This window comes from Emys orbicularis, chromosome 8 (genome assembly GCF_028017835.1).
Source record: "Emys orbicularis isolate rEmyOrb1 chromosome 8, rEmyOrb1.hap1, whole genome shotgun sequence".
Lineage (NCBI taxonomy): Eukaryota > Metazoa > Chordata > Testudines > Emydidae > Emys > Emys orbicularis.
The window spans coordinates 96,106,522-96,117,785 of NC_088690.1; the positions used below are offsets into that span (position 1 = coordinate 96,106,522).

General features: G+C 38.9%; 1 protein-coding gene across 1 annotated transcript in view; it reads left to right on the forward strand.

Annotated features, from left to right (window-relative positions):
* Positions 1 to 1,280, forward strand: part of PRELID2 (PRELI domain containing 2) — a 39,332-nt gene extending 38,052 nt beyond the window's left edge. The window contains exon 7 of the mRNA XM_065409217.1: positions 435 to 1,280. The gene's annotated coding sequence lies outside the window, so the exon portion shown is untranslated. The remainder of the gene's footprint in view (positions 1 to 434) is intronic.
* The last annotated feature ends 9,984 nt before the right edge of the window (positions 1,281 to 11,264 follow it).

The window sequence follows — 11,264 nt, forward strand, 5'->3', positions numbered from 1 at the left end:
TATATACATTTCTTAACTAATATATTCCACGTTTCTACATACAGACTTTATATAGAATTTATGATCCATTTTGAATAATATCCAACACTTACTCATACAGAATACAGGAAAAAATAATGAACTGCTGCTTTGTGAGACTTGATAATACAACAGCGTTCCTTAACATTATGTTAAGACCTCTTTTGTGGGCTGTCTTTTTCTCCCCCGTAATTTATCTATCACTAGACCATGAGAGTGATAGTCAGACTTAATAAAACAAGATGTTAGCTTTGTCTGGAGATCATTATTGCTTGCAGAAAAGTAATCTCTTCAGAGATTGCCCATAGAGGCAAGATTTGGCCGACTTTAAAAGTAGCTTCAGAATGAGAGCAAATGGCTATTGATTAGCTCCTAATAAATATTCTTCTAAAAGCTGTTTTCTATGCTTTTTACAGGAAGAAAGGTGTCATCAGAGCAATATATTTTTATTGCTGTGACTGTTTCCAGGGAAGTTATCCAAATTTTATTGGTACCATTTTATTGAGGAAACAGAGTATTCAATATGCACAGCTTGGAGAAAAGATGACAATTGTCTATTCATCTTTTGGATAAGATTAAGGAAAGATACGCTGTTTAAAGGGACTCTGATCCTGAGAGATCCTGGAGAAGCAGATGTAAATGTGGAAATAATGTCTTCATGTGGATTTCTGGTGAAATTTCCAGAGACTAAGCATTCACTGAGAGAACCAACATCAGCAAAAACATAAATAGCCCTTTTTGCTGTGAAGAGATCTTCTACCATGTCAACCAGTTATCTTGAGTCTTGCCAAGACAGGTATGAATATCCTCTATTAATTTTAATAGTTTATTTTGAAGCTTAGTTGTTAGGGACAGTGATTCTATTCACAAAATGCATAATCTAATAAGAAGCGTCAATGGAAATGTGTTCTTTTTGTTCTTGTGATTGAGCCGAAAAGGGATTTGCTAACAAGGGGTTGCTCTTATATTAAAAGTTTGATGAATGATTCCTGATGGCATATTGCATTATACTATCTAGGTAATATAAAGCCCCAATCCAGCAGAGTACTCAAGAACATGAGTGGTGGCGAGTAGCCCAGTGTCTCCAATAGGACTACTCGTGCCTAGAGTTATAGACATGCTTTCCTGGGTCTTAATCTTTATGAAGTGAAGACAGAAATGAACAAATATGTTCTGCACAACTCTTTTTAAAAAAAAAAAAACACTAAAAAATTAAAAGCTACACTTCTGAAAAGCTGGGCCTTAACTTGTAATTCATATATTCAATATTTCGGCATGACAGAAAACTGATTGCTCATAAGGCTAAAGGCATGACATATAGCACACTTCTGAGGAAAGGGTAGACCTAAAAAGACAAGCATTTGTAAGTGAGAAATTGGAATACAACCGTGATGTTTTCTATAGTAAGTACACCTGTGTAAACTAATTGCTCTGTTTGATTTTCATTTTGGAATGGTGTATTTTGAGTTTTTGCATTGTTTATATTCTTCAAAGAGACTATTGATCTTAACTAGGGCATATTTTGGCTTTGTCCCTATGTAATTTTGCAGTTTATGAATGAATAATTTAGATACAATAGGCAAACAAAATCTTAGAGGATGACTCAGACTGGACGACGTAGGAGAAAGAGACCAATATAGTAAAAGACACTTATGTGTCCTGTTAGGTTCAATGACAGTGATGCATCTGATGAGCTAATCTGTGGGGATGACAGCTCTGCTTTTTTCCCTCTTGGCACTGTTTATCCTCTGAGATCATAATCCTGTAGATAACATCAGTTTGTTGAATAAACTAACAAATTCTTTTAGAAGTGCAGCATTAAATGTTTTCTGGAGATTCAAATAGGTAGAGTATATGGGATCTAGTAGAAAATCCTTCTTTAACCACCCAAAGGACTGGTTGGGGAAAATATCCAAATAATAAGTAAGTTTAGTCTAATATCCCAGTATAAAAGTTTTTCTATATGTATTCAATGACTGATTAATGATTGAGAATAGTTGCTCAGATATATTATGGTGGTAGTGGTATATAAATACATATTATTTTGTAAACATATAGGCCAAGATTGTCAAAGTCCTACTGTGTCCTTAGTAGGTCCCTAAATAACTACCTTGAAATTTTTTTTTCCAAGGAGCCTAATTTTATGCACTGCAGGGTCTGACTAAAGGCTCACTTTAGTCAGGGGAAACGAATATATTTGCTTCAGTGGGCTTTGGATTGGGCCCACAGTTTTAATAATCTTGGCCATAAGGACCTCCTAAAGTCATGTTCCTTCATACTTGTAAACTTTCCTCTCCTTGATAGTGCTGCATATGCCATCCAGTGAAACCTTTTAAAAGTTAAATATTTTTTCCTTACTCAAGACCAATACACCTGGGGCAAAATAGTTTTGCTTACTTTTTCTCTGTAACTTTTTGTCATTCTAGATTAAGTCTATGCTTCTAGGCAATTTAGAAATTCTCTTTAAGCGTTGCTTATTGCAGTTTTTATTACTGGTTGTTTTTAAAATCTTTTTGTTCTTTTTTAGATTGCTCTAATGCTCTAGGGGGAAGAGTTTTATATACAGTTTAAAAACAAAGTTTGTTAAGGAACAAAATAAACATAAACAACTCACAAAACTAATCGGAACAGTCCTAGGTAAAATGATGACTCAAAGCTCTGAGCAATGAGAGAGTCTTTGGAGGTGAGGAAGGGCAAATTGTATTTCAGAATGAAGTAGATCATTTGTCTTAACTACATTGTGTTTATGAGCTCTGTCATGATAGGATGAAAATTTGTTAATCTAACATAGCAGTAGCAGTCCTTTTTGCTAATGCACTCATTAGTACATTTCAGATAGCTAATAGTTTATGGCAGCAGTAGCAATCAATTTTGTATGTGTGTGTATATATAATAATTTTTTTTAGCCAAGCCAACTGCTACTATAGCTTATAAAAGAAAATCATGAATGTGGAACAATGATTCAGGGACTTTATTTCAGCCAGGTGATCCATTATCAGTTTAGCCATATGGTGAGGAAAGGTGCTGTATTTTTTTTATATATATTTTGTGTGTATGAATGTATGTTAACTGTTGGATACACAGTGTTTTTATATGCAAACTATTGTACTGTGAATACTGAATGTATTACCATGCCATTGTACATATGCTGTGTGATTATACAAAGACTACTTGAACACAAAGGAAATATAAAATGTCAGCTAACTACAACAGCAAATAACATCACCCCTCTGTACAACCTTGAAATAGTGCACCTCATTACATTGCAATTCTTTTATAAAATAAAATTATTTGAACTCCTGTTTCCTGACTCTGCTCTGTTCTGTTTGGAGGTTCCCACCACTGGGCTTGCTCAGGTACACGGGGAAAAAGAACTCTGGTGGTTTTTATTTTTTTTTCCAGTTCTTCCATCCAAATAGAATCAGCTTTCCACGCGTGAATTGGCTTTTTCCCTTTTGTCCAGTCTGGATACTATAGCATTGATCCTATGAGTACTTACACATACATCTAGCTTAACCTGAAGTCAAATGGGACTACCCATGTGAGCAAAGTTATGTGTATACATGTTTACAGGATTAAGCCATGTGCTAGAGTCACAGCTGGTTTAAATTTGCATTGCTCTATTTTAAATCAGTGGACCTACATCAGTTTATCAATTGAAAATTTGGCCCCAATATGTCTTGTGTGGAAAGAACCCTGACCAATCCATGGATATTGGCACAATGGACTGAATTGCCTCTAGTTCTGTTTCTGACTTTGCTGGTTAACTGAACTCTTATAATTTTGGTCTTTGAGCATTGAATAGGAAGCATTTGTGAAATGTGAGAAGCATGTAATGACAAAGGCAAAATGCAATTTTCTAATATATTTATAGGTATTCTCTTGCATGTTAATTCTTTATATTGCTTAGAAGGAAACAATAAAAATATTTCCCATAACTTGAAATCCTTCACTGCTTAGAACAACTGCTTGGAAATTTGTGACTAACATTTTGATTCTCGATCAATAGCCATATTATTTCAATGGATTTTTTTTTTTTTTTAAAGCAGTGGGAGTTCAGACTAAAAAAACGGATACCATGATCTAATCCCCAAATTTTCATTTGTTACTCAATCTGCACAAGTGCATTGAAACACTTCTTTTTGTTCTTGGGGGTAGATGGTTTAAAACTCTTGCCGTGCATGTCAGGAAAATAGACCAAATATAAAGGTAAGTTACATTTTGTACCTTCCAAGGTTTGCAGTTATTGTCATTTTTGAGTTAGTTGCAGAGACAAATCCCAAAATATTGATAGGAACATTATCTAGCTGAATATCAAGTGACAGAATTGGACCTTTGTGGTGCAACAGACATAGAAAATCTAAACCAGTGTTTCTTGACCCCCCCCAGAGGGGTCATGAAAGGCAATTGGGGAGTTGTGAGCCATTGACAATTGTATTGCAATCAAAAGCAAAGAAAATCTTGCTTCCTTATCCCCCTTTACACCCTTCCAGGTCAACCTCTTGAAACACACACCAATAAATTATACAGGCTTATCATTGATACAATTTTATAGTAAATGTAAAGGGGTTGTGAAAAATTCTCAGTTTCAATACGGGGTCGCCAGCCTGGAAAGGTTGAGCATAGGGCTGTCAATTAATCGCAGTTAACTCAGGCCATTAACTCAAAAAAATTAATCGCAATTAAAAAAATTAGTGGATTAATCGCACTGTTAAACAATAGAATATCAATTGAAATTTGTTAAATATTTTGGACATTTTTCTAAATTTTCAAATATATTGATTTCTATTGCAACATAATACAAAGTGTACAGTACTCACTTTATATTTCTTATTGCAAATATTTGCACTGTAAAAATGATGAACGTCATACAAGTACTGTAGTGCAATCTTTGTCGTGAAAGTGCAATTTACAAATGTAGATTTTTTTTTTGTTACATAACTGCACTAAAAAACAAAACAATGTAAAACTTCAGAGCCTACAAGTCCACTCAGTCCTACTTCTTGTTCAGCCAATCACTAAGACAAACAAGTTTGTTTACATTTACGGGAGATAATGCTGCCTGTTTCTTATTTACAGTGTCACCTGAAACTGAGAACTGGCGTTCGCATGGCACTTTTGTAGCCGGCATTGCAAGGTATTTACCTGCCAGATATGCTAAACATTCATATGCCTCTTCATGCTTCGACCACCATTCCAGAGGACATGCTTCCATGTTGATGATGCTAGTTTAAAAAATGTGTTAATTAAATTGATGACTGAACTCCTTGGGAGAGAACTGTATGTCTCCGGCTCTGTTTTACCCACATTCTGCCATATATTTAATGTTATAGCAGTCTTGGATGACGATCCAGAACATGTTCGTTTTAACAACACTTTCACAGCAGATTTGACAAAACGCAAAGATACCAATGTGAGATTTCTAAAAATAGCTCCAGCACTCAACCCAAGATTTAAGAATCTAAAGTGCCTTCCCAAATCTGAGAGGGACAAGGTATAGAACATGCTTTCAGAAGTCTTAAATGAGCAACACTCAGATGCGGAAACTACAGAACCCAAACCACCAAAAAGAAAATCAACCTTCTGCTGGTGGCATCTGACTCAGATGATGAAAATGAACATGCATCGGTCTGCTCAGCTTTGGATAGTTATCGAGCAGAACTCGTCATCAGTATGGACGCATGTCCTATGGAATGGTGGTTGAAGATGAAGGGACATATGAATTTTTAGTGCATCTGGCATGTAAATATCTTGCGACGCCGGCTACAACAGTGCTGTGCAAATGCCTGTTCTCACTTTCAGGTGATGTTGTAAACAAGAAGCGGGCAGCATTATCTCCTGCAAATTGAAGTAGGACCGAGTGGACTTGTAGGCTCCACGTTTTATATTTTATTTTTTCTATGCAGTTATTTTTTGTACATAATTCTACATTTGTAAGTTCAACTTTCATGGTAGAGATTGCACTACAGTACTATTAGGTGAATTGAAAAATACTATGCACTGTAAAAAAACAAAAGAGAAATATTTGTAATAAAAATAAATATAAAGTGAGCACTATACACTTTGTATTCTGTGTTGTAATTGAAATCAATATATTTGAAAATGTAGAAAACATCCAAAAATATTTAAATAAATGGTATTCCTTTATTGATTAATCATGCTGTTAAACTTGATTAATTTTTTTAATCACTTGACAGCCCTAGTTGAGAAACACTAATTTTTAATCTCTCCAGAAACACTTCTACCATGCACATCACCAAAGTATCTAAGCCATGTACAGTACATATAGCCAATGCAGTCTAGTCTAGCTTGTGTGTTTTGCCTGTATGAACTCTTAATCATGAAAACAATGGGTAAGATACAGTTCAGAATTTTTACAGCTGTGCATCAACAAAAGTTATCAATTTGTCTGCTGCTACACTTTCTGCACTGACGGACTTCATGAATGCTGTGTCCCTTGGTGTGCAGGTTCAAACGTTTTGTTGCTGTAACTTTACCTTTTTCCTTTTCTCTGATGAGCAAAATCGTTAGTCACACGGAAATCAAAGAAACTCTTGTCAACAAGTCTGAAGAAGTCCCTTAAGACTCCACAAAGTGAGTTCAACAGAAAAGTGGATCTGACCGATTAGTTCCTCAGGGAAGCTACTTACAATAGAGATAGGAGTGGGGTGTATATAAAGGTCACATTTAGTATAGTGTAGTGTGGGGTGAATAGTATAAAACTTCCATATTTTCACAGGTAATAATTTAAGCAGCAGGGATGGCAATTCCTGGATTTCATCAAGCTGGGAGCAAAGAATAACATAAAAGATTTTTGGTGGCCATAGCAGATAGAGATTCTCTTGTGAAGCACATTAGGAAGCTAGAGTTTTAGGGAGTGTCAAAGACTAGTATTACTTTTTTTTCCTTTTAAAAATATTTTTGAGTCTCTCTCTGAACAATTCAGTTAATATAACCCAGCCAGGCTTCTTTCAGGAACAAATTTTTCTCTCTGCTGTAAATTTATTTATATGGATTGTCTGACTTATATTGCCAGTCCAAGACAGACAAACATTTTGAAATAAATAGAGGGAAGTGCATGTGTAAATATCTGTTCTCTCCTCTCAACTGCTCAGTAAATCTGATTGTCTCATTATGATGATTGCAAACATGAAGAGTACACTTTTAGTCTCCTGGTTAGCGAGTATTTTAATTAGAACCGAGTGAGAGGGTGGGGAGATAGGTGTGGTGTGTGTTTTTTTTTTTTTTTTTTTTTAAAGGAGCTAATTGGAACACTTACTTGCAGCATGTTTCTTCCACAGAATCAATCCCTCTTAATTTAAGAACCAAGTGTTTCCACCCTCTATTCCTCAGCTGTTCTGCAAGCATGTGCATGTTTTTACATGGGTGTGGTATCCAGAGTATTCTTTCTGCAGACAAGACCTATATTCCCTTCATTAAGGAGTATTACATGAGACTCAAGTAAATCTGTTGTGTTTTTATATAATATATATATATATATATATATATATATATATATGTGAGCAACTGCAGTGTAACTTGTTATAGACACAGAGCCCGTGTACATATAGTAAAGGGACTTAGGGCAGGGGTTCTCAAACAGGGGGTCAGGACCCCTCAGGGGGTTGTGAGGTTATTACATGGGGGGTCATGAGCCAGCCTCCACCCCAAACCCTGCTTTGCCTCCAGGATTTATAATGGTGTTAAATATATAAAAACATTTTTTTAATTTATAACAGGGGGTTGCACTCAGAGGCTTGCTATATGAAAGGGGTCACCAGTACTAAAGTTTGAGAACCACTGATTTAGGGTGTATTCAGGCCATGTACTGTTAATTTTCTATGGACAGAAGATAACCCCTCCCTCTGAGAAAGTGAGAGGAGGTTGCCCCTCTCCTCAGAGGGAGGGGAATCAGGGACAGAGGTGGCCAGCATGGAGCCTAAGAGACAGGGCCGGCTCCAAGTTTTTTGCCGCCCCAAGCAAAAAAATTTTCCTGCGGCTCCCCCAGCCCCGCCCTAACTCTGCCCCTTCCCTGTCCCATTCCAACCCTTTCCCCAAATCCCTGGCCCCGCCTCCTCCCCTGGGCGTGCCGCAAGCCTGGGAGGGAGGGGGGAGAAGCGGAGCGGCGGCGGGCTTGGGGGAGCAAGCGGCAGTGGAGCGGAGGTGAGCTGGGGGGGGGGAGCGGTTCCTCTGCCCCCCCCAGGGTTACTTCCTGCGTCCCTCCCCGCGCCCCCCACTGCCGCAGCTCACCTCCGCTCCGCCTGCTCCCCTGAGTGCACCCCCGCCACTCCGCTTCTCCTCCCTCCCTCCCAGGCTTGCGGCAAAACAGCTGATTCGCGCGGCAAGCCTGGGAGGGAGAGGGGAGAAGCGGAGCGGCGGCGGCGCGCTTGGGGGAGCAGGCGTCAGTGGAGCGGTTCCTCTGTCCCCCCCAGGGTTACGTCCTGCATCCCTCCCTGCGCCCCCCACCGCTGCAGCTCACCTCCGCTCAGGGCCGGCTCCCGGCTTTTTGTGCCCCAAGCGAAAAAGAAAAAAAAGGAGCTGGAGTGCCACCCCAAGCACATGCTTGGAGTGCTGGTGCCTAGAGCCGGCCCTGCTAAGAGAAACAGAGTCTGTGAGTAAGGGGAGAGGGCAGCTAGAGGGATGGAGGGAAACCAGGACTGATTGAAACTGAAAGTAAGTGGGGAGACTGAGGTTGAGCAGGACAGACAGAAAAGTTCAGAAGAAGGTCCTTTTTAGTTTAAAGCTGGCTGGTCAAGTCAGTGCATGTTTGATGGTGTGTTCCTGTATCTGTCCCTGTGTGTTCCTGATCATTGGTTCTGGTAGTCTCCAATCATTGATTCATGTAGTCCTTGAGTTCCGGAACAGCAGAACCAAAGATCCTTCAGATTCAGTAGGTCTGCTCTAATGTGCATCCCTGGAAGCAAGCACTACTGGAGTTCAGGAAGTCATGAGAGGCGCAAAGACTGACATGGGCATAAGACAGCACCCAGTGAGAGATCTGTGGAAAGGGGAACCTTGAACTAATTAAATAACCTATAAGATAATAGCCTGAGCGCACACAGAAAGCTATAGTTATATTTCTTCATTTAGAGCAGTGATACTCAGACTGAGGCTCGTGAGCCCCAAGTGGCACTTTAATGTGTCTCCTGCAGCTCCTTGCAGCACATGATATTAAAACACTGTGATTTAATTATTAACCAAGCTAAGTTATTAACCAGTCAGGATGCTTTCATTATGTTAACCAATTAACTTAGTGCAAGTTGATAGATATTCTCACAGCAAATAAATTAATAAGTTTATCCACTAAATATTTCCCCTTTCATACTGTTTAAATATGAATATATAGTATTAAAGTAAATGAAATGAATTCACACTACTGTGGCTCTTTTGGGTAATGTTGATTGCTAATTTGGCTCCTGAACCACTGAGGTCTGAGTATCCCTAATTTAGAGGATTATATTTAGTTACGTACACTTAGTGAGAGTATTTTCAGACCATTATAATGTTTTTCATTATATGCATTCTTTGCCTATTTAATGTTGTAGGTAGATGGAATCCAGTCCCATTTGTTCCAGTTTAAATAAAATCCCCATTTTGTTGAGGTTTATTTTTTGACAACCTGTTTATTCAATTGTAGGCAAGATAATACATCTTTTATCCCAGTACAGAACCCCCTCCAGCTCGTACCTGCTGGGTAAATTATACCACTACTGCAGTGGTTCCCAAATTGGGGTTCGCGAAAGGTTACAGGGGGTTCCCAGGAAAAAATTCCCTAATGGCAACAGAGCTGTCCCTAGGGATCCTGGGCAGCACAGGGCCAGCAGCCTGGAGCCCTTGGACTTCCAAGAGCTAAGCAGATCAAAGCAAGCATTTCTATCACACTGAGGAGATTTAAACTTCAAGACTCCTTATAAGAAATGGAAAGGGAGGTGGATATCTTTTGCTGTTTTTAAAGTTAAATAGGCAGCTAGTATTGTTTTTAAAATTATTATGAAGAACAAGTTTAAGCTTTGTTGTAACATGCATTGTTTGCCTGGACTGTTCAAGACCTGAATGCTTGTGTAGAAGGAACTCTTTGAGTTGGCTTCTTAAATACCTTCACACTGTTTCACATCTGATACTTCTTGATGAAACATAGGAGCCTTGTCTTATAACAGGCTTATTCAAAGTGATACAAGCTACGAAAATGAGATCTTCGAAGAGTTTTGCCATTTTCATAATGTAATAAAAATAGTGTAATGATAAATAATTAATAATAAATAGTGTGTAATAAGCATGTCATAAAAAAAAATTTATATTTCCAAGTTCACTGCTTTTATCATTTATACTCAGGTAAAGGAGAAAATCCCTGGAAATATTCATTTTTAGGAGGGGGTTCGCAAGACTTGACAAGGGGTTCACAGGTTGTTAAAGTTTGGGAACCACTGCACTAAATCTTGGTTGGTGGTTTGGGATAGGGTGACACTCAGTTGTGTTTCAAATTATAACACAATGACCCTGCCCTGAAAGGCCTTTATACACCTGTAAATGTTGGCATGTTTACCATTAACTTCATAGAATGATAGGAATGTAGGGCTGGGAGGGACCTCAAGAGGTCAAGTCCAGCCCCCTGTGCTGAGGCAGGACCAAGTAAACCTTGACCATCTCTGACGGGAGTTTGTCCAACCGGTGCTGAAAACCCTCCAGTGATGGGGATTCCACAGCCTCCCTTGGAAGTCTGTTCTGGAGCTTAACTACCCTTAGAGTTAGAATTTTTTCCCTAATATCTAATCTAATTTTTCCTTATTGCAGATTAAGCCCATTACTTCTTGTCCTCCTGTCAGTGGACATGGAGAACAATTGATCCCTGTCCTCTTTATAAAAGCCCTTAACATATTTGAAGACTGTTATCACATCCCCCCTCAGTCTTCTTTTCTCAAGACTAAACAAACACAGTCTTTTTAACCTTTCATCTCTCTCTCTCTCTCTCCCCCCTCGACTTTCTAATTTGTCCACATCTTTCCTAAAGTGTGGCGCCCAGAACTGGACATAATACTCCAGCTGAGGCCTCACCAGTGCCAAGTAGAGAAAGAGAATTACCTCCTGTGTCTTATTCTTGTTAATCCACCTGTGAGGGGGTGGACCAGATTTGGAGGCCCCCTGCTGGAGGCTGTGGGACCCTGCCACACCTCACCCCAGAAAAGGGCAGTAGAGAGGTCCTCCAAGCTGCCTAGAGTGGTTATAGGGGATGCAGCCAATCAGAGAGG